We start from the raw sequence: 18727 nt of genomic DNA on the forward strand, positions 1-18727 counted from the left end.
CAGAAGGTCTGATTGTGGGTTAGGGTCTCTGGACACACAGGTAACCTGAAGTGCAAAGAATTGCTGCTCTTGCCCAAGCCTCACCCTCGGAGCCCAGGTCTGTTGGAGGCTAGAGAAGTGTGTCCCAGATGGCGGACTTGGTTTGAATCTGGGTTCTGAGGCTTCCTAGCTGTGGTCAGTCATGTCCCCGCACCTCAGTGTTCTTACCTACATAAGGGGGAGACGGCTCGGTCAGGCAAGCAATTGCCATCAAGCTTGAGGACCTGAATTAAAGCCCCAGAAGTCATGGGGCTGGAGAGATGGTGCTGTGGTTAAAACCTTTGCTGCTCTTGCAGAAGATGCTGGTTCAGTTCCCAGCACCCACGGTGGCTCCTAACCACCTGCAAGCCCAGTTTCAGGGGTTCTGATGCCTTTTCTGACTTCCACCAGGCACTGGTCATGCACACAGCACACAGACACACATGCAGGCAAAATGCTCACACACATAGAATAAAAGAAACACATGCTTAAAAAGCCAAGTGTGGTGTTATGAGGATAAAAGGAAACAGCATTGGATCAGGCCTTAGCATTTCAAACTGGGGACTCCTATATACCAGGCCTCCCAAAACAATATCAATTTGTCTCAAAGTATTGCTACAAACTGTCTCGAAGATCTTATAGAACCTCTATTTGGAGTAAAGTCAAACAGATTCAGACACTGCATATTTGGGAGTTAATGTATAAAAACCAAAGCCCACTTTATAAAGCAAACACGAGATGTGCAAGAAACTGCAGGATGCTAAACAGGAACCATTCTTATTTATTTATTATTATTATTATTTTATTTAATTTATTATTATTATTATTTTTTTGAGACAGGGTTTCTCATTGTAGTTGTGGTGCCTGTCCTAAATCTCGTTCTGTAGACCAGGCTGGCCTTGAACTCACAGAGATCCACCTGCCTCTGCCTCCCAAGTGCTGGAATTAAAGGCGAGCACCATCGCAGCCCGACTTCTTTTTAATTTAAATTTTTAATTAATTAATTTTTTCCCCCAGCCGGGTCACAGTTTCCCCTCTCTCCTTCCTCTCCTCCAAGCCCCTCCCCCTAGCCCCACCCCCATCCACTCCTTTTCCTTTTTTTTTTCAGAAAAGTGCAGTCCTCCCATGTATATCAGCCAGCCATGGCATATCAAATTGCAGTAAGACTAAGCACCTCCTCTCCTATTAAGGCTGGATGAGGCAACCCAGCAGGAGGAAAGGGTCCCAAGAGCAGGAAACAGAGTCAGAGACAGGCCCCATTCCCTCTGCCAGGAGTCCCACAAGAAGACCAAACTGCATGTGTGCAGATGGCCTAGGTCAGTCCCATGCAAGTTCTCTGGTTGGTGGTTCAGTCTCTGCGAGCCCCTACGAGCCTAAGTGAGTTGATTCTGTGGGTTTTCTTGTGGTGTCCTTGGCCCCTCTGTCTTCCATAATCCTTCCTCCCCTCCTTCCACAGGATTTCCCAAGCTCCACCTAATGTTTGGCTGTGAGTCTGCATCTCTTTCCATTGGTTGCTGGGTGAAGCCTCTCTGAACATTTCTTGACCAATCATAAACACAATCTCAGAGAAGAGTCTTGGTTAGCTCCCAAGACAAAGCTACATTTTCTTGGGGAAATAGTTCACAGGCTTTCAGGAACTCAAGGTGACCATTCCTGGATCTCACCCTGCCACATTATCACCTGACTTTGTGGGATTCTTTGGGGCCATGAGGTTCACTGCCTGTCTTCACCTGGGTGGTAAGCATTATGGGACGCAGGCCTTTCAAACCCTTCTCTGGTGATTGCTGTTCACTGCCTCGCCTGGGTGCTTTGTGCAGCTTAACTGGTGCATGGAAGATCGTAGGGACTTTGCCAAGTATGAGACTCTTGCTTCTCCCCTTCAAACAGCTTGACAGAGCTAGGACAAAACTGGATGACTTATCCTCTCTTCCGCTTCAGCTAGCAAAACGGAGAGAGGGTGTGACTGAGCCCATGTCACCCCGTGGACAGCAGGAGAACAAGACAGGGGCCATCTTTCCCCCTCCCCCTTGCCGTCCCCCTCTCCGTCCCCCCCCCGTCCCTGTGTCCCCCTCTCCGTCCCCCCGTCCCCGTGTCCCCCCCCCCCCCCCCCCCCCCCCCCCCCCCCCCCCCCCCCGCGTACTACCCTCTCCACGCTCACAACCTCCCTGGAAGCGATGGCTGTGCCGCCTCTGCTTTCAGAACTTCAAACTGCCCACTCAAATGACGTTCAGAACAGGGCTGGCTTCCTTCCTGGCCAGTGTCTCCTCTTAAGATCTTAACCTTGCAAACAGACCCTCTGGTGGGAGATCCTTCTGAGCTGGAAAGGGAACCTGAATTTAATTCTTCAGTTCCTGCCTCCTGCCCAGAGTCTCCAGACAGCAAAGGAGGGGAAGGTACTTTAAGCAGAGGAGTCTGGGAGGTTGGGGCTTGGGTCACCTCCCCCTGCTCTGGAAAGTCTCTGGAGGATGCCCCCACAGGTCCTGTTGAAGACACCAACCCCAATTCTCCCCCGGCTGACAAGCAGGCTGGCTGCCCAGCCCATGGAGAAGTTAGAGGATTTTTATGCTCTGGCAGCCATGGCAGTGAGAGTCCAGCAGTGGTTTTAGGGGGAATCACGCTGAAATTGGGCTGTGTGGTTTTTTTGTTAATGTGAAGATGAAGCATCCTCATTGTGGCCCTGAACAGTTTACGTCCTGAAAGAGTGACTGGAGTTAACAAAGCCACTACAGGGCAGGGTTCAGATTAGAAAGTAGTTTTTCTTTTTGTTATTTTCTTTTAAAAGCCCTCTTTATCTTTACCCTCTCTCCCAGGGCTCCTGTAGCTCCCTGATAACCTGTAAAGCTCCTCGGGTAAGAACGGAGCTGCAATGCTAATGTCACAGAGCTGGAGCTGCCCCTCTGCAGAGATGCTGCCCCCCTGGGCACCCCTTCCGCAGAGGCGAGCCCTGCAGGGAATGCCAGCCTGTCCTTCCTCTCCCCTCGCCAGTGGGGTTTCATGTAGTGAATACCAACATGGATCAAGACAGAATATTTATCCAGGAATGGTGGAGCATGCCTGGAACCCAAGTACTGAGGAGGTGGAGGAAGAAGGATTGGAAGTTCAAGGCCAAGGGGGACTCTGTCAGAATATAAAAATTGAAAGGGGCTGGAGATGTAACTCAGTTGCAGAGTGCTGGCCTGGCATACACGAGGTCCTGGGTTCAATCTGTGGTACTGCAGGAAGAGGAGAAGGAAGAGGAAGACTCATCCATCTTCATTGGTGCCTCCCAAAGTTAGTGGCCGATGCCAACACTGCGGGCAGCAGCAAGGTGAGTCCCCAAGTCCCAACACTGCCTCAAAATGTCATTTCTCCTATGGACTCCAAGGACAAAAATAGGGAGATATGTGTAGACTGCTGGGAGCTGATGACCTTCCCTATTCCAAAGAACTGGCTTCCTCCAGTTTGCTCCAAGCATCTCTTGAGCATTGCTCAGAAAGACCAGTTTGGGGCACCACAGTCACAGAGCCACCAGGTGGTTCTGATTCTAGACCCTCACGTCCTAGGTGCTGCTGCTGCTAATGTCTGCAAAATTGCTTGAGGAACAGAAGCAGTGATGGGGTGGAAATGTTTTCCTCTGTTCCTGTGGCCATTTACCCCGCCTGACCTCTCACCCCGCCTGACCTCTCACCCCACCTGACCTCCCTGCCTCGTCTCTGGGTGCTGGCTAGTTCTCCGCCTTAGATCACCTCATCTGACGGTGACAGCCCCCTTCCAAGTCTCAGCTCCAGTGCTGATATTCAGAAACCCCTGGTTTCTTGTGAACACAACCCCACTCCTGACACCAAATGTCTCCATGATCTACGCAGTTCACAAACCACACACTTACCAAGCACATTTCTAACCCCTCAGCTCTGACACTGGGGCCATTCAGCCTGCTCTTTCTGTCACCTGCCTTTCCCACTGTGTCTCAAGGTCTAGAATTTCACTACCTCCCACCTATTCATGAAATACCAGCTCCACCACAACACCATCCTTTCATTTTTCCTTATCTTCCAACCAAAGAGAATGTCATTGTCCCAAGATCTTAAATGCGAAGTTGGGTAGCCCAGCTTTCTCTCCCAGATCTGGACTGGGTCACACATCTCAGAACCAAGCCTTCCTGAGATCAGAATCTTAGCCAGAAGGAACTTCATCCAAGTCTGTAGGCAGTGAATGTTGGTTGAATGACTAACTGATGGAACACATCAGCCCTTGAGGCTAGTGAATGAATGGATGTTCAGCATGGACGCAAGACTGGGAGCCTCTGTGCTGGTGCCGGGCATTGTTTTTGCAGGTAAGTAAACGCCTGTCCCAGTGGGTGGCTTATATACTGGCTATCCACTGACTTCCCCCTCGTTCTCTCCTCTACCATTAGAGGCAGAGTAAACGATGCTGCAGGACCCCTCTGGACACTTCTGCAGGTGGGTGTGCCGGAACTGCTTTCACTGTGGGGCAGAGCAAGGTGTTTTGTCTGATCCCTCATACACCGGTCACTGCTCCCATCTTTATATTAACTGTGGCAGGCGGTGCTCTTTCCAGGGTCCGAAGAATCTCTTGGCAGAGTCCTGGTGGTCATCACCAACTGGATGGGGACACACACACACACACACACACACACACACACCCTCTTTCATTGGGGAACCACAGCTCTCTCATCCTGTTTGTTTTCAAGTCTCACCACGGCTGCCTGGAAGCTGAGAAAACAGACGCCGGGCTGAGGGCCTTGGCACCCACCCAGGGTAACTGGGACACCCATGTTTGCAAAGAAAGCATTTGTGAAGTGTGAAGAAATCCTGAACAGTGCCGTTCAAAGAGTGTGTTTAAATTTCACTCAGAATGTTCTATTTTGTGTAGGGGTAGAGTCCCTTTGGCAAAAACACTGGCTGGCATTTGCAAAGCACGGTTGCCATGGAGCTGTTAAGAGACACTAGCTGCTGAAGGATGGCAATTAATCCTGTGGTTGGAGGGACATCGAGCCAGCAGCTCCTTGGGGAAGCTTCTGGGAAAGGGGATGCTAAAGGGCAAAGTTGAAAGAGGGCACTTTTAGACTAATCGTGTCACATGCCTTTTTAAGGAGACTGTGTGCGTGTGCTCTCTCTGTGCGTATGTGTGCACCGTGTGTGCGTGTGTGTGCACTGTGTGTGTGTGTGTGTGTGTGTGTGTGTGTGTGTGTGTGTGTGTGTGCGCGCGCGCGCGTGCGTGTGTGCATGTGTGTGTGCACCGTGTGCGTTTGTGTGTGTGTGTGTGTGTGTGTGTATTTGTGTACATGTACTTCCCTGCTGTCTAGGACTGAGGGTGCATGCAGCACCTGGAGTTACCATCTCAAACCTTCCCATCAGGGGAAAGTCAGAGGGGCTTCTAGGGCCACCGTGGGATACTCAGCCCCTAGAGTTTCCTCTTCTGCTGATTTCAGAAGCTGGTTGCTCACTCCGACAGAGAACTCTGGAGAACTCCTTGGTGTTGAGGGTTGGCCTAGGTTTGGGATCTACCATGAACAAGACAGCCCCTGCTGTTGGAGACCAACCGTAAATATTTAAAGAAGAAGAAAGAAGGTGATTGTGATTCTGTGTGAGGCTTGAGAAGTGAGTTTAAGATGGCAGGCTGATGGAGGTGGAGGGTGACAGGGCACAGCTCTTCTAGGGAGCCCAGAGGGCTGTGAGGAGAGGTGCTGATGCTGACTCTGGAGTGACAGAGGAGCCACCTGTGGGGAGACCCAAGAGGAAAGTGAAGGGGTTCAGGACCATGGATCAGAGATGGACACTGTAGGGCAGACACAGGCCCCTGGTGAGCGTGCAGGGAAACAGCCAGCAAATGAAGAAACACAGGTTGAGAAACAAAATAATCCCCCAAACTGAAAAAACTGAAGTCCCTAAATTATGTTAAAACTGCCAGAATGGGTGGTACATGCTTGTAATGCTAGCATTTGAGAGGCTGAAACTGGGGGTTTGCTGTGAGTTCCAGGTCAGGCTGAGCTACCACATGAGGCTTTATTTCAAAAAACCAAAAAAGGAAGAGGAAAAGGAGGAGGAGGTGGTGGCAGCAGCTTGGAAGTCTGTCCCTGTGGCCCGACAAGGACGGATAAAAGCCAGTTCCCATCATGGTGGCCTTACGACTCTCTCTCCCCGGCATCGGGCTTGACATAGGGCCCAGAGCGAGGCTGAGTAAATATTTGCTGAGTAAGTGAACTGGCCCAGGAACACTTTAATGTTGAATGAGGCTCTCCATTGAAGTCAAGATTCAATCTCTCCTCGGAAGGCAAACCTCTGTGCAAGGAGATCGGATCACCAGAGAAGCCGCACAAGATGAAACCATTTCACCCTGCAGGAAGTCACCAAGCTCCCATTGTTTAAGGCTTTGCTCTGCAAGAGTGATCTATCTGTCGGTGGCTAGTAGAACAGAGGAAAGAAGGCTGAGTTTCAGTGAGTCAGTCACTTTCAGTAGCAATACTAATTCTGGAACTCAAAGGCAGGAAGGTGCAGGGTTCTTCTGCTGCCCAGCTTGCTGCTGCGGGATGGCGGGAGCTGAGGAGCGGAGCCAGACTTCGCTCACATCTCCCTTGGGCCACTTTAAATGCTGCGACTTTCCTGGCCTCATGTGCCTCCAAGGCGATCACCATGTCTCCTCACAGCTCCATGGGAAGGGTTAGGGTGAGTGTCAATTTTCCTGGGCTTTTTTGTTTTTAGAAACCCATAACTCCTTATTGGACAGCTATTTCTAAAAAACCAAAGGTTGGATGTGTTTAGAGTGTCACCTGAGGCTGTCCAGAGGAGATGGCTCACTCTCTCTCTACAGGAAAAGGGAAGCCATGGTATGGTAGGGCTTAGCTAGTGCCCAGTGTTCTTCAGCCAACCATGGCCAGATTAAATCAAATTACCTTCTTAAAGTATTGTTACTAGAGCTGGTCCCTGCTGGGCATCCTTGCTCCTCCAGGGAGTGCACAGGCCTTTCCAACCCTCATCTAATAAGCTTCCTGAGTGGCTCCCTCCTCCTTAGCCCAGTGCAGAGTGGTGACAAAGGGTGTTGGCTATTGTCACCAGGCAGGGGCACCTGGCAGGACGTTCATTTTTTTAGTTTCCTACTAACTTGGCAGTTAATTAACTTTGCAGGACACCGTTCACCGGGGCTCCCACCAAGCTCAGCACTGGTTATGCACAAGGATTCAGGATGCTCTGTCGCTCTTGCTCCTTCTCAGGTTGGTATCTAACTTAGCAAATACTCAGAAGCCAATGGGAAATCCTTGGTACCCCAGATTGCAGTCCATCAGAAGCACTCTGGTGGCCAGGGACCAAGACAAGATAAAAATCAAGCTGTGGTCTGTCATGAAACATGAGAGGGTCTGGAGTTTCCTGGTATCTGCTGGGGATTTGCCCAAGAGCCAATGGCGCCTCAAGAACTGGGAGCCTCTTGTCCTTGGTCACCCTTAGCTTGGCTCCTTGGCTTGCTTAGTCCCTTCTTTCCCTGTTATGTCCCAGCCCCCAGCCAGTACTCTGTGGCTTCCCATGAACTTTGGCCTAATGCCACAATATTCTGACTTTCCTTAGGAGGCATCCCCATCTGTCCTGTTCATGTAGTGCCTGTCTCCCAGGCTCCCTCTGACATCTTTTCCCACCTGCTCTTAACAGAGGACCCTTTGGCTTGGCTTCAACCACCAGGTTCAATGTCTCAAGCCAGTGCTTCAACTCTCCCTCGACTCACTCCTGGACAGTGAGTGCTTCCTAGCTAAGGACCAGCCAATCTCAGCCTCAGCTGAAGGCTGCCTGGAGGGCCCTGGCTCCAATCATGCTTTCCCTGCCCACCTTTCCTCCAATCCTCCTCTTCCTCATCGATTTCAGCCTCAGCTGAAGGCTGCCTGGAGGGCCCTGGCTCCAATCATGCCTTCCCTGCCCACCTTTCCTCCATCCCTCCCTCCTCTTCCTCATCGATTTCAGCCTCAGCTGAAGGCTGCCTGGAGGGCCATGGCTCCAATCATGCTTTCCCTGCCCACCTTTCCTCCAATCCTCCTCTTCCTCATTCCAACTAGTGCTATCGAATACCCAGTCATGATTGTTGGGGCAGACACAGGGGTGGCTGAACATGGCTCTGTTCTTCAATAGTGGTGGTTTCTTTGCAGAGATCTCTTTCTGTATACACTCGTGCACATTTGAAGGATGTAAAAGAAAGTCTTTTGAGAGAAAAGAAGGAAGGACAAAGGCAGGTCTATGTCTTCCAGCTTCTAGCCACATCTAGCTGACAATCCATCTTACTTTGTATCCTCCCCTAGGGAGCAAAGCATCATGGGATTGTCCTGGATGCATGTCTCACAGCTGTAGAGGTTTGAGGATAGGTCATTCTTTATTGTTGAGCGCTGCCCTGTGATCTATAGTGTGTTTCCTAACATCTCTGGCATCTACCATGTAGTGCCAGTAGCATTCTCAAATGATAACAACAACAACAACAACAACAACAAATTGTCTCCAGATATTTTCAAACATCCAATGGGGAGCAAAACTACCATTGCCTAACAACTATCAGGCTTCGCAATGGCTCCAGAGTTTGTTCATTCTCTGGGTACCATGTTCAGCTGTCAAGACTGGGGAGGAGTAAACTTGTCCTTTGAACTTAGGAGACAGGGTCTAGCTCTTGTCTACTCTGGGGGAGGGGAGCTCATTCCCAGCTACCTCTAGCTTCCTGAATATACATTTTAGTGAATGAGTTCCACATTTAGGAAGCACATCCCAAGGTATTATGGTGGGTGCCGTTGCTTTTTCTTTGCAGCATTTATTGCCACCAAAGGCCCCTCCTCCCTGTGTAGACATGAGCCCCAGGAAGCAGGTGAGTGAGCCTGATTGGTCAAGTTTCTTCCTACGTGCTCTGGCTGGGGATGCTTCAGGAATAAGCATGTGACCTGAATTAGCTCTGGCTACTGGGTGAAGAGCAGGGGGTTAAGACTTTCTGACCTTTGTCTCTTTTGTCACTGACATGTGTAACAGGAACCTGGGTCCTTGGGAACATGACTGAGCCCTCTATTCAATAACCCTCCCGCGGCTCCCCAGAGACTCTGTACTGCTGAAGTCTGTTGAAGGCAGGGCTTCTGTTCCTAAAGGTAGGTGGCTCTTACCATGGGCCAAAACAGCAATGGTAGTCAGTGGGTGGAGGGAAGGATGAAGGACTTCCACCTTCCTCCTTAGCACCCATCTCACATTGCCTCTCTAGACTTTGGCCTCCTCACACTCGGAGAATCCGAAGACTTGCCATGGGGGATAAGTGGCCTAGCCTTTGCTGTTTCCTGGCCTGGCCTCCCTAAAATTTCTTCTTGGGATGCAAACTTCCTCATCAAATTTGAACAAATGCCTCATTTCCCTTCCTCAATATCTAATCCAAGATCAGGTAAAAAATAATGTTAATTTTTTTCCTGGAGAAAAGTAGATAGTTCTAAATTGCAACTCAGTAATGTAAGAGCTTTCAAACTGGCATGTGCAATTGGGCTGAGCTAACTTAAATTCAATATCAGAGGAACAGCGAAGTATTTTAATCATCTCATTCTCATAATAGGAGAGGAAACTGGTTCCATGGGAGGTAAACACCTCAAGCCACAAGGTTCTCATATAAACCACAGTGCTTGACTTGAGCTGATAGGGGGAGGAGACACTTCTTCCTGTGTGATGGCATTTCCTGATGTGTGCTTTCTTCTTCCATTTCTCCTTTCCTCTTTTTTAAATTACAGCCATGAAAAGGTGGTAAATTAGAAAGACACAGTAAAATATCATCAGAATTGGCTGGGACCAACTTCAAGGAGACAGTCTCATGGGCCAGGCCTTAAGAATGAGGGAGACAGAAATAAACTACAGTTCATCTTTGGGGTCCAAGGCCTCTGGTGGGCCTTGTTTTATGGTATATTCTCTGCCTTGTTCCTTGAAACAGGGCCATTCACTGACCCTGGAGATAAGATGGCACCCATCAAACTCCCGTGATTCTTCTGTCTTGGAAGACAGAATGGGTATAGGTATATGTGTCGAAATCTGACTCCCATGGGTGTATGTGGCTAAGTCTGGCACTGGTTTTTAGCATGAGTGCTTGGAACTCAAGTCCTTGTTATTACACAGAATGCACCCTTATCCCTGAACAACTTCCTTGGCCCACAGCTACCATGCTCATGAAGCAAGGGTGAGTTTTTGCCTGTGTCTGTCTGTGCCAGGCCCTGGGCTGCAGGTTCCAAAAGTCACCTTGTCACTATGATTAGCCTCATTTGGGGCAGAGGAAACAGGTTCAGAGAAGGGAAGGAATGCTTCTGTCACTGTTTCCCACCACAGGGGAGAGCTCTTGACCTGGCACTCATCATTGTTCACCCTGGATAACCTGGTCCCGGTGCTGGGTGGACCTGCAATCACTGCGCTGACTAAAAATCAAGAAGGGTTAGGGACTGGTCAGAAGGCTCAGTGGGTGAAGATGCTTGCCCTCAACCCCGACCACCCGGTTCCGTCCTCAGGCCCTACACAGTGGAAGGAGAAAACTGACTCCTGAAAGTTGCCTTTGATGATGTGTGTGTGCTGTAACATGTGCACATGCCCCCTCCAACAAACAAACAGACTTAAAAAAAAAAGAAATGAAAGTTTGGATGGGGCTGGAGAGATGGCTCAGAGGATGGGAGCATTGGCTGCTTTTCCAGAGGTCCTGAGTTCAATTCCCAGCAACCATGTGGTGGCTCACAACCATCTGTAGTGAGATCTGGTGCCCTCTTCTGGTGTGCAGGCAACATGCAGGCAGAACACTGTATACATAATAAGTAAATAAAATCTTTTTTAAAGAGTTTCCATTTACAAAAAAAAAAAAAAGAAAGAAATGAAAGTTTGGGACACGAGAAAAAATTCCTCTAAGAACATAAATCCTTGATTTTATATGTGGCCAGTGTCCTTAGGGTGACCTTTTCACTGACATACTTATCACCCCTCTGTCCCCCACCCCGGGGCTGTCTTAGTTTCAGATCATCAGGAAAAGATGCCATTGCAAGATTTGGGAAGTACATGAGCCCCAAGGCCTTATTTGCCTTGCTAATAGACAGCAGCCCTGTGTTATGTGCAGGAAATACCTGAAATGGTTGCTAGCCCTTTAGGTCCTCTACATACACTGTGCTTCCTGTATGCTCCATGGCATTGTCACAGAGTGACAGTTACTCTGTCCTTCTAAGCAGTATGCCCTGGTGCTCTCTTGGCAACAACAAAATTTTTGCATGTTGGAGCCATTGCTAAGAAAAATCAGCCCGGATGTAAGCACTCAGATCCCAGGACAGCTGATTTGATACATAAGACAGCCACTAAGAGACTAATGGGCATGACTCATGGGAGCATGGATGGGCTGCACAGAGGGATGATTCATGTGCTGGGTGGGAGGGTGCAAACTTTCATCACGATATTCAGAACAGCATGCGACTTAGAACTTAGGAGTTTCTTGCTTCTGGAAGTTTCTGCTTAATACTTTTGGATCACAGTTGACCATGGGTATCTGAAAGCAGACACTGAAACTGTGGTCAAGGGTATCTATTGGTTAAGGTTAAGAGGACTCAGGTCTTCTCAGACTCAGGACTAGCTCCTAACAACTTCCCATCATTCCCTGGACCCCAGGAAGGACACCTCAAATGAATTCAGGCAGAGGATCATTGGCACTCAGTCTGCATGGAAAGAAGTTGACAGGTTCCTGGGGTTTTCCATCTGTCTTGCCTGATTCTTTGCTGACATGCCCTTCCTCCTTCCCCCTTGCCTGCTAGGGGCCGCCCACATCAGCTCACACAGCCCGCTCAGAGCCCGTCATTTCCCTCCTTCAACATTCTAGGGAGCAAGAGAAATGAGCCCCAGGAAGCAGGACCCCAGCAATCCTCGCTTTCAGCACTGTGGACAGAGCTCCAAGCAGCCGTCTATGCTTGCGCTGTTGGCACTGGAGAGGCGCCGGTAGAAGAACTTCTTGGGTACGAGGGGCTACGGAAAGACTTCTCAGTTGTAAATATACAAGTGCTACTTGATTTGATGTCAGGAAACTGTAGGGTGGCTGTAGCATGAATCTTCAAAGTTCTTATTAATAAAATCAAACCTGAGGCGAGTTACTGGGGTCAATGCTGGTAGATCAGAGAGACAGAACAAGCCACAGCTATCTCACCTCACCAGTTCCTCAGCTGGTCCTGTTTCCTCAGACTGGAAGACTCTGAGTCCTCATCCAGAATGAATCCCAGTTGAGTTGTGCTGCTTCAAAGCCTGAAAGCTTAACCAGCCAAATGCTTAACCAGCCACATGCTTAACCAGCAAAATGCTTCTAGTTTCTGGTCCTCACACCTTATATACCTTTCTGCTTTCTACCATCACTCCCTATGATTAAAGGCTTGCTTCCTGGGATTAAAGGCGTGAGTCACCATGCCTGGCTGTTTCCAATGTGGCCTTGAACTCACAGAGATCCCAGATGGATTTCTGCCTCTGGAATGCTAGGATTAAAGGCGTGTGCTATCACTGCCTAACTAGTGGCTTTTCTGTTCTCTGACCCCAGATAAGTTTATTAAGGTACACAATATTTTGGGGAACACAATACCACCACAGGTGGCAGCAGCTGCCTTGGAAATCAAGGTCAGGTTGCCAAAGCAGCCCAAGGGTAAACTCTCCTGGTTCCCAGCAGCCCTCACAGGAAGGGCTATCATAGAAAGATCAATGTCATTCACATCCAGTCCCCAGAGCTCAACCCTCCGCATCTGGGGGGATTCTCACTACAGGTGACATCTGCACAGTAGCAAGACTTTTATTCTAAAGGCAGATTTATAATAAACACCTTATTTTATAGAGTCCCAAATATTTGCACCAAAATGAGCCCTGCATATAACTTGCTCCATTTATCTCTCTGCCGTCACTGAGTGTATCTCTTTATTTTAATACTGAATCTTCCAGTCCCTCCACTTCCAAGTGCACCTCTCTCATTTCCCCAGTAGCTGTCACTTGGCAGCTGTCACTTCAGCTCCCCTTCACCTTTCTCCTTCCATATGCTAGGGCCCCACCCACACCAGCTCGTGCAGTGGACTTGGACCACTGGGGTACCCCTCTCTCCCCACCAGGATTCTAAGGAGCAAACAGAAATAACCCTTGGAGAAGGCCCCTGTTCAACCCTCCTCCAGTCGCTCATTCTCTGGGGCAAGGTCTTCCTTTTCAGCACTCTGGACAGAGCTCCTGGTGGCGGTGTTTTAACAGACTGGGCCTTGCAGTGCCGAGCCATTTAAAATGCGAAGTCTTCCTTCCTCCTCTCTTAGTATTTCCAGCGTTATGAAGTAATCCCCAAGTGGTTTCCAACCTCCACGGCTACCCAAGACACAGGCTCAATAATAGAGCGAGCAGTGTATGGAAAAAAGGAGCAATTTTAATTTCAAAGTTCTGCTGACATCCATCGAGTACTCTCAAGGTTTATATAAACAGAACGCCCTGCTTGAAATATCACTTTGAATTCTGCCGGTGCCATCACACCTCTCATAGGCTGCTGTTTGGGTTCCTCTCAGCAATGTGAGCTTTTGTGTTTTAATATTCAGAGGCACAAGGAAGCAAGAAAATTATAGCTGGGAAGCCCAGGCTCGGTTCTTCATCATCCAAGTTAAATTTGGCTGAATGGAGGGAAAATATCCTTTTAAAAGGGGTGGAGAATGGGAATAATAATCTCTTACATTTACAAAAACACTAGGCATTTCCAAAGCCCTCCCACGTTCATTATCTTGTTAGATTTCCCCAGCAATCTGGAACAGAGCATCCCACAGATCGCCATAGTGGGTGTTGGATATGAATGACAGGTCTTAGAAGACCTCAGTGAAGAGAGAAACCGAGGCTGGGGGACTCAGTAGCTGGTTGGTCACTCTATGATGGCAAAACTGGGTAGGCCTGGCCAAGACCAAGGCCAGAAGTTGACAATATAGACACCTTTTGGCACGCTACCTCCTCCGAATTTCACCCACATCTCCAAAGTGACTTTTCACTTCTCCTCCCATGAGGTAGACTCTCTCCAAGCCAAGAGACTTTGAGGATGTCTCAGAGGGTCTCTTCCTTTTTAGGAGACTTAAAGTCCACAGCAAAAAGGAGAGACTCCACACAGACAGTAATGGTTTCTAGCAAGTACCGTGTTTAGTAAGAAGCGCCTGTCCCTTGACCTGCATCATTGTCAGGTGACCTTTACAACTCTGAGTTGTGGACAGTCCCTTTCCATGGTTAGAGGACTGCATAGTTGCAGTGTGGTCACATCTGCATCCAGGGAGTTAGCTCTTTGTCACTCTGCTACATGCTTCCTGTTTGTCTCCAACAACAATGTCCATCACCATCCATAGGGAGGGCTTGGGTAAGGGATAGGGCTTGCATTTCTTCCCAGGAGCTAGGTTCTCAGTCGGTCCCCTGTCTTCTGATCCTAGCTTAGGGACAGGAAATTTGTGGGTCTGACATTCTGAGTTCCACGCTTCTTCCTTTGCCTCCTTGACCTGTGAGATGAAAATTACTGCCTTATATCCTGCCAATGGCCCAGGCATTTATACAACATTGCCACCACTCCAGCAAGTGGTCTGTGATAAGGATGGGTAATAAATGAGTGAGTAAATGAACCATTAGTGAATCAGGAGAGAGGGAAAGAGAGAGGGAGTAGGTCAGAGGAGAACACTGTAGACTTTGTTCTCACCTTTTACCTTCTTGTGGGATGCAGGGAATCACACTCAGGTCATCTTGCTTGTACAGCAAGCACCTTAACCCACTGAGCTCGCTCACTGTCAGGACACAACTCTGTAAAGAGGTGTGGGACTATGCAGTGGAAAGAGCACAGCCCCCAAGAGTGCAACACCTGCCCTGTCTTGAAACCCCAATCTTCAGTGGACGACTCCCTGTGGCAGCCCCTGTCTTAAAGCCTTGATCTTCAGTGGAAGACTCCCCATGGCATCCCAGGCATCCTTCTCCTCTCAGCTGCATTGACAGCTCCTGAGAAGCAGGCAAAGTGAATGCATCTGGAGCCAGAGCTTTGGGGGGGGGGTGGTCAAGGTGAGAGAGGAAGACAGGAGATTCGGGGCCGGGGTGCACTAGGGACTCATCAGATAAGCCCGTTTTGATGTTCATGGCTGAGTCTGGGCTGGGCAGGTTGATGGCGATTGTTGCAGGCTCTGTCTCTGGGGGTGGTGTCATTTATAGGTTCTTGAAATTTGCTGCTGTTGATAACAGTGACGAGCTATAAACATCCCCAAGTGAGGAATGTTAATAACACAGGAGGCATTTTTTAAGTGGTGGCTTTGGGGAGCCTTCAGTATGTCAGTGCCAATGGGCTGGCTGTTGTCACTGTCATATATCTGGGAAGTTATTCTGGGAAGGTCGTACAGTGACTCCATTGTCATTACATACAAAATATTTCAATTTTCCAGAATAGAGTTGGTTGCGGCACCAATGAATCTCTGTCATCTCTCCCTTTATGTGCCCTGCTTGTCTCTGGAGTCTGGGTTTGTGTAAGCAGAGGATGGACAGAGAATAGGTAGTTCTGGCTGGAATGGGATTCTGCACAGCAGTGCTGTGGTGAGGAGGGTGTAGGAGCCCAGGGATGTGTCTCTGAGGACCTCTGCGAGGTCACAGCAGTAGTCAAGCTGAAGGATCATAAGGCCCCTTCTCACATACATCTGACCTACAACTCACCTGTTCTAGCCAAAGTGTCACCTGGACACAGCTGGAACCTTTAGCCTAGGGTCTTTGTTCCTATCTTTGATTTTCCTGCAAAAGTCCTTTCTGTCCACCAGCCCCCAGGGGCCAGCGCTCCACCAAGGCCATTGTTCTTTCCTGACTGGGAATCCGAGCAGTGGGTGTGATTCATCTGGTGTTCATCACAGCTTCCTTGTGTCTCTGCTCCCATTTCCTTCATGGCAGTGGGCTTAAATCTTGTTCTATTTAACTTGTCCCCAATTTGTCATCAACTCCCCATTGATGGCAAGGACCATGCCATATACACTCCTGTGGGTCCTAAAGTAGCTGGCTGCTTCTGTGTCTCCTGCCTCCTGCCTCTTGTCCTTGAGAGCTGACCCCCGGTACCTCTCTAGACCTCAGCTCTGGCTTCCTGCATGTGAGGACCACCAGGTTGGTCTAGGATCCCTTCCAGGGGTATCAGCCTGGGACGATTATCTCAGGAGCCCAGACCTGCAGTCTGACTCCCCTCCCTCCTTTCTAGTGAGCCTGGCACAGTGCCAGGCACACATCAGGCCTTGCATGCATGAGAAGACAGGAGGCCGAGCTTTGGCAGGTGACAGTGGTTCGGCTAAAACTCTCTTCCTGAGAGGAAATGCTGATAGTGTGACAGGAGCTGGACTTCTGGGTTAGACACAACTGCTCAGTGCCTCCACGCTGGCCTCTGCTGGCCCTTTAATCAATGGGTTACATCTCTGGAGGGGACTTGATGGTGCAGTGGAGGTACCTATCTTCAGGAAATATCTCAAAAGGAAGATGAGGGACACGGGACCATTAGCAAAGAATGCAGACTGTCTCAAACACAGTCAGCCTGGGTAGGTGCAGGCTGAGGGCTCCTCTTCCTTGGAGGCCTGACTTGGTAGCAGAATGCTGCTTGCCTCTCACATCTTGCTCTTCTAATCTGGCCCTCCCCTGGACTCAAACTCTTTAGTCTACACCTTCAGTGAAAGATCCAGCCCCAGATGTGTAGATGAGACAAATGAGGTACTTGTCTAAGGCACCAAATCTAAGAGGGACATTGTGGTGGCTAATCTTGGTTGTCAAATTGACTATATCTGGAATCAATTAAAACCCTAGCAACTGAGGATGCCTATGAGGGAGTTTCGTGATTGGATCATCTGACAGGGAAGATCTACCCTAAACCTAGGCCACACCTGCTGGTGGCAGCCCACATAAAAGGACACGGAAGAAGGAAGCTTTACTTTTTGCTTGCTTGTTCCCGGTCTCACTGGCAAGTTTGTCTGTCTTCTTGCTAAGGCATGCCTTTGGTGGCATTAGGCATCCCTTTGGTGGCATTAGAGCCTACTTCTTCAGGATACCAACATGCACTGCAAACTGGCAGCTCTAGGAATCTCTGGAACTCCAGACCCAGATTGGAACTGCTGAGACACACAAGCTCATGGACTGAACAACTCTCAGGTCTTTGGCCTGCCTGTTGGGAGACATCCATTGCTTGACTACTAAGACCATGGCTAGTAACAAGTATAGCCACTCTAATAAACCCCCTTTATACACAAAAATTGTATATATTCATTCTATCAGTTCTGCCCCTTTAGAGAACCCAAATACAGATTGTGGAACCAGAATGTCGTCTGCATGGTTCTGGCTTTAGAGTCACGAAGAATACCTAAATAAAGGGGCTGTGGAACCTTCCTCCACAGTTAAAGAGAACTGCCGATGCCAGGCAATGTGTGCCAAGGCAGTCTCTGCAAAAAGATCCTGAGAAGGCAAGAATCCCTAAGAGGTCAGCGCTGTGAAAGTGAAGCTTGAGTTGAGTTGGAGACCCCGAGGTGTAGAGATGCCGGAGCCATGGGATATCTGCCGAGGAGAGCTTGCAGAGAGTAGAGCCAGCCCGAGAGAGGTAGAGGGGCGGAGCCATGCAAGCCCCTTGACACCTGACATGGAACTACAAGATTTGGAGTTCGACCCGCTGGGTTGGGTCTTGCTTTTGTCCAGTATTGCCTCACTATATCCCGGTTCCTCCCTTTTGGAATGGCGATGTATATTCTCTGCTATTGGGTGTTGAAGTATGGAGTCTGCTTTTTGGTTTTACTGGGGGTTACAGTTGAGATTGCCTGAGTCTCAAAAGAGGCTTGGACTTTTTTTTTTTTTTTTTTTTTGTTTTGTTTTTGTTTTTGTTTTTGTTTTTGTTTTTCGAGACAGGGTTTCTCTGTATAGCTTTGCGCCTTTCCTGGAACTCACTTGGTAGCCCAGGCTGGCCTCGAACTCACAGAGATCCGCCTGCCTCTGCCTCCCGAGTGCTGGGATTAAAGGCGTGCGCCACCACCGCCCGGCTTGTGCCACCACCGCCCGGCGAGGCTTGGACTTTTAAGCAGCATTGAGAGTGAAAGACTATGGGAGCCTTTCGAGTTGGACTAAATGCACTTTCGCATTGTGATATGGCCATGAGACTACAGGGGTGCAGGAGTAGAATGTGGTGCTTTGAATGAGAACGGTCCCCGTAAGTCTCAGGCACTTGAGTACTTGGACTGTAGTTGGGGACTGTTTTTTGCAGGGGAGGTAGGGTTTAAAAGGTGTGGCCTTGCTAAAGGAAATCACTAGGAGTGGGCTTTGCAGTTTCAAAAGACTCAAACAATTTAGCTCTCTCTGCTTCCTGTTTGTGGACTGGACCTGAGCTCTAACACCATGCCTGTTTGCCACAATGGTGATGGATTCCTGCCCCCACCCCAGAGCTGTAAGCCCCAAATAAACCCTTCTTTCTGTAAGTTGTCTTGGTCATGGCGTTTTAGCACAGTAACAGGAGAGTAACTAGTACATACACAGAACTCCAAGTAATGAAGGTGGTCGGTCTAATGTAGTATTTCAAACCACTGGGCCTGATGTGAAAACCATCTATTGCAAATCAAGTGTGATTTAGTCAGACAGGATCAGTACCTTCCTCCCTTGTCAGGCCTGACCCCCTTGGGTCCCCAACTCTGAGTGAATAGCCTTTAGTCATCCTACCTACATCCTGTGCCCTCTCCCTCACAGCCCCACAGAATCCC

At 49.2% G+C, this 18727-nt stretch overlaps 1 protein-coding gene and 2 long non-coding RNA genes across 16 annotated transcripts in view; 2 read left to right on the top strand and 1 right to left on the bottom strand.

Moving 5' to 3' along the window:
* Nucleotides 1-18727, bottom strand: part of Camta1 (calmodulin binding transcription activator 1) — an 862623-nt gene that overhangs the window by 114981 nt on the left and 728915 nt on the right. The window lies entirely within an intron of this gene.
* Nucleotides 1554-7836, top strand: LOC143272074 (uncharacterized). Of its 2 annotated transcripts, none has more exons than XR_013049491.1 (3): nucleotides 1554-1755; nucleotides 2829-3325; nucleotides 7143-7836. It is a non-coding gene; the product is annotated as an uncharacterized LOC143272074 (long non-coding RNA). The 2 variants fall into 2 exon arrangements; XR_013049490.1 differs by lacking the exon at nucleotides 7143-7836 and adding an exon at nucleotides 5450-7118.
* Nucleotides 7876-17819, top strand: LOC143272075 (uncharacterized). 2 transcript variants are annotated; one of them, XR_013049493.1, is made up of 3 exons: nucleotides 7876-9402; nucleotides 11842-12050; nucleotides 12594-17819. It is a non-coding gene; the product is annotated as an uncharacterized LOC143272075 (long non-coding RNA). The 2 variants fall into 2 exon arrangements; XR_013049492.1 differs by having other exon boundaries at nucleotides 7876-9118; nucleotides 9229-12050.

This window comes from Peromyscus maniculatus, chromosome 2, assembly GCF_049852395.1.
Source record: "Peromyscus maniculatus bairdii isolate BWxNUB_F1_BW_parent chromosome 2, HU_Pman_BW_mat_3.1, whole genome shotgun sequence".
In the NCBI taxonomy this organism is placed as follows: domain Eukaryota; kingdom Metazoa; phylum Chordata; class Mammalia; order Rodentia; family Cricetidae; genus Peromyscus; species Peromyscus maniculatus.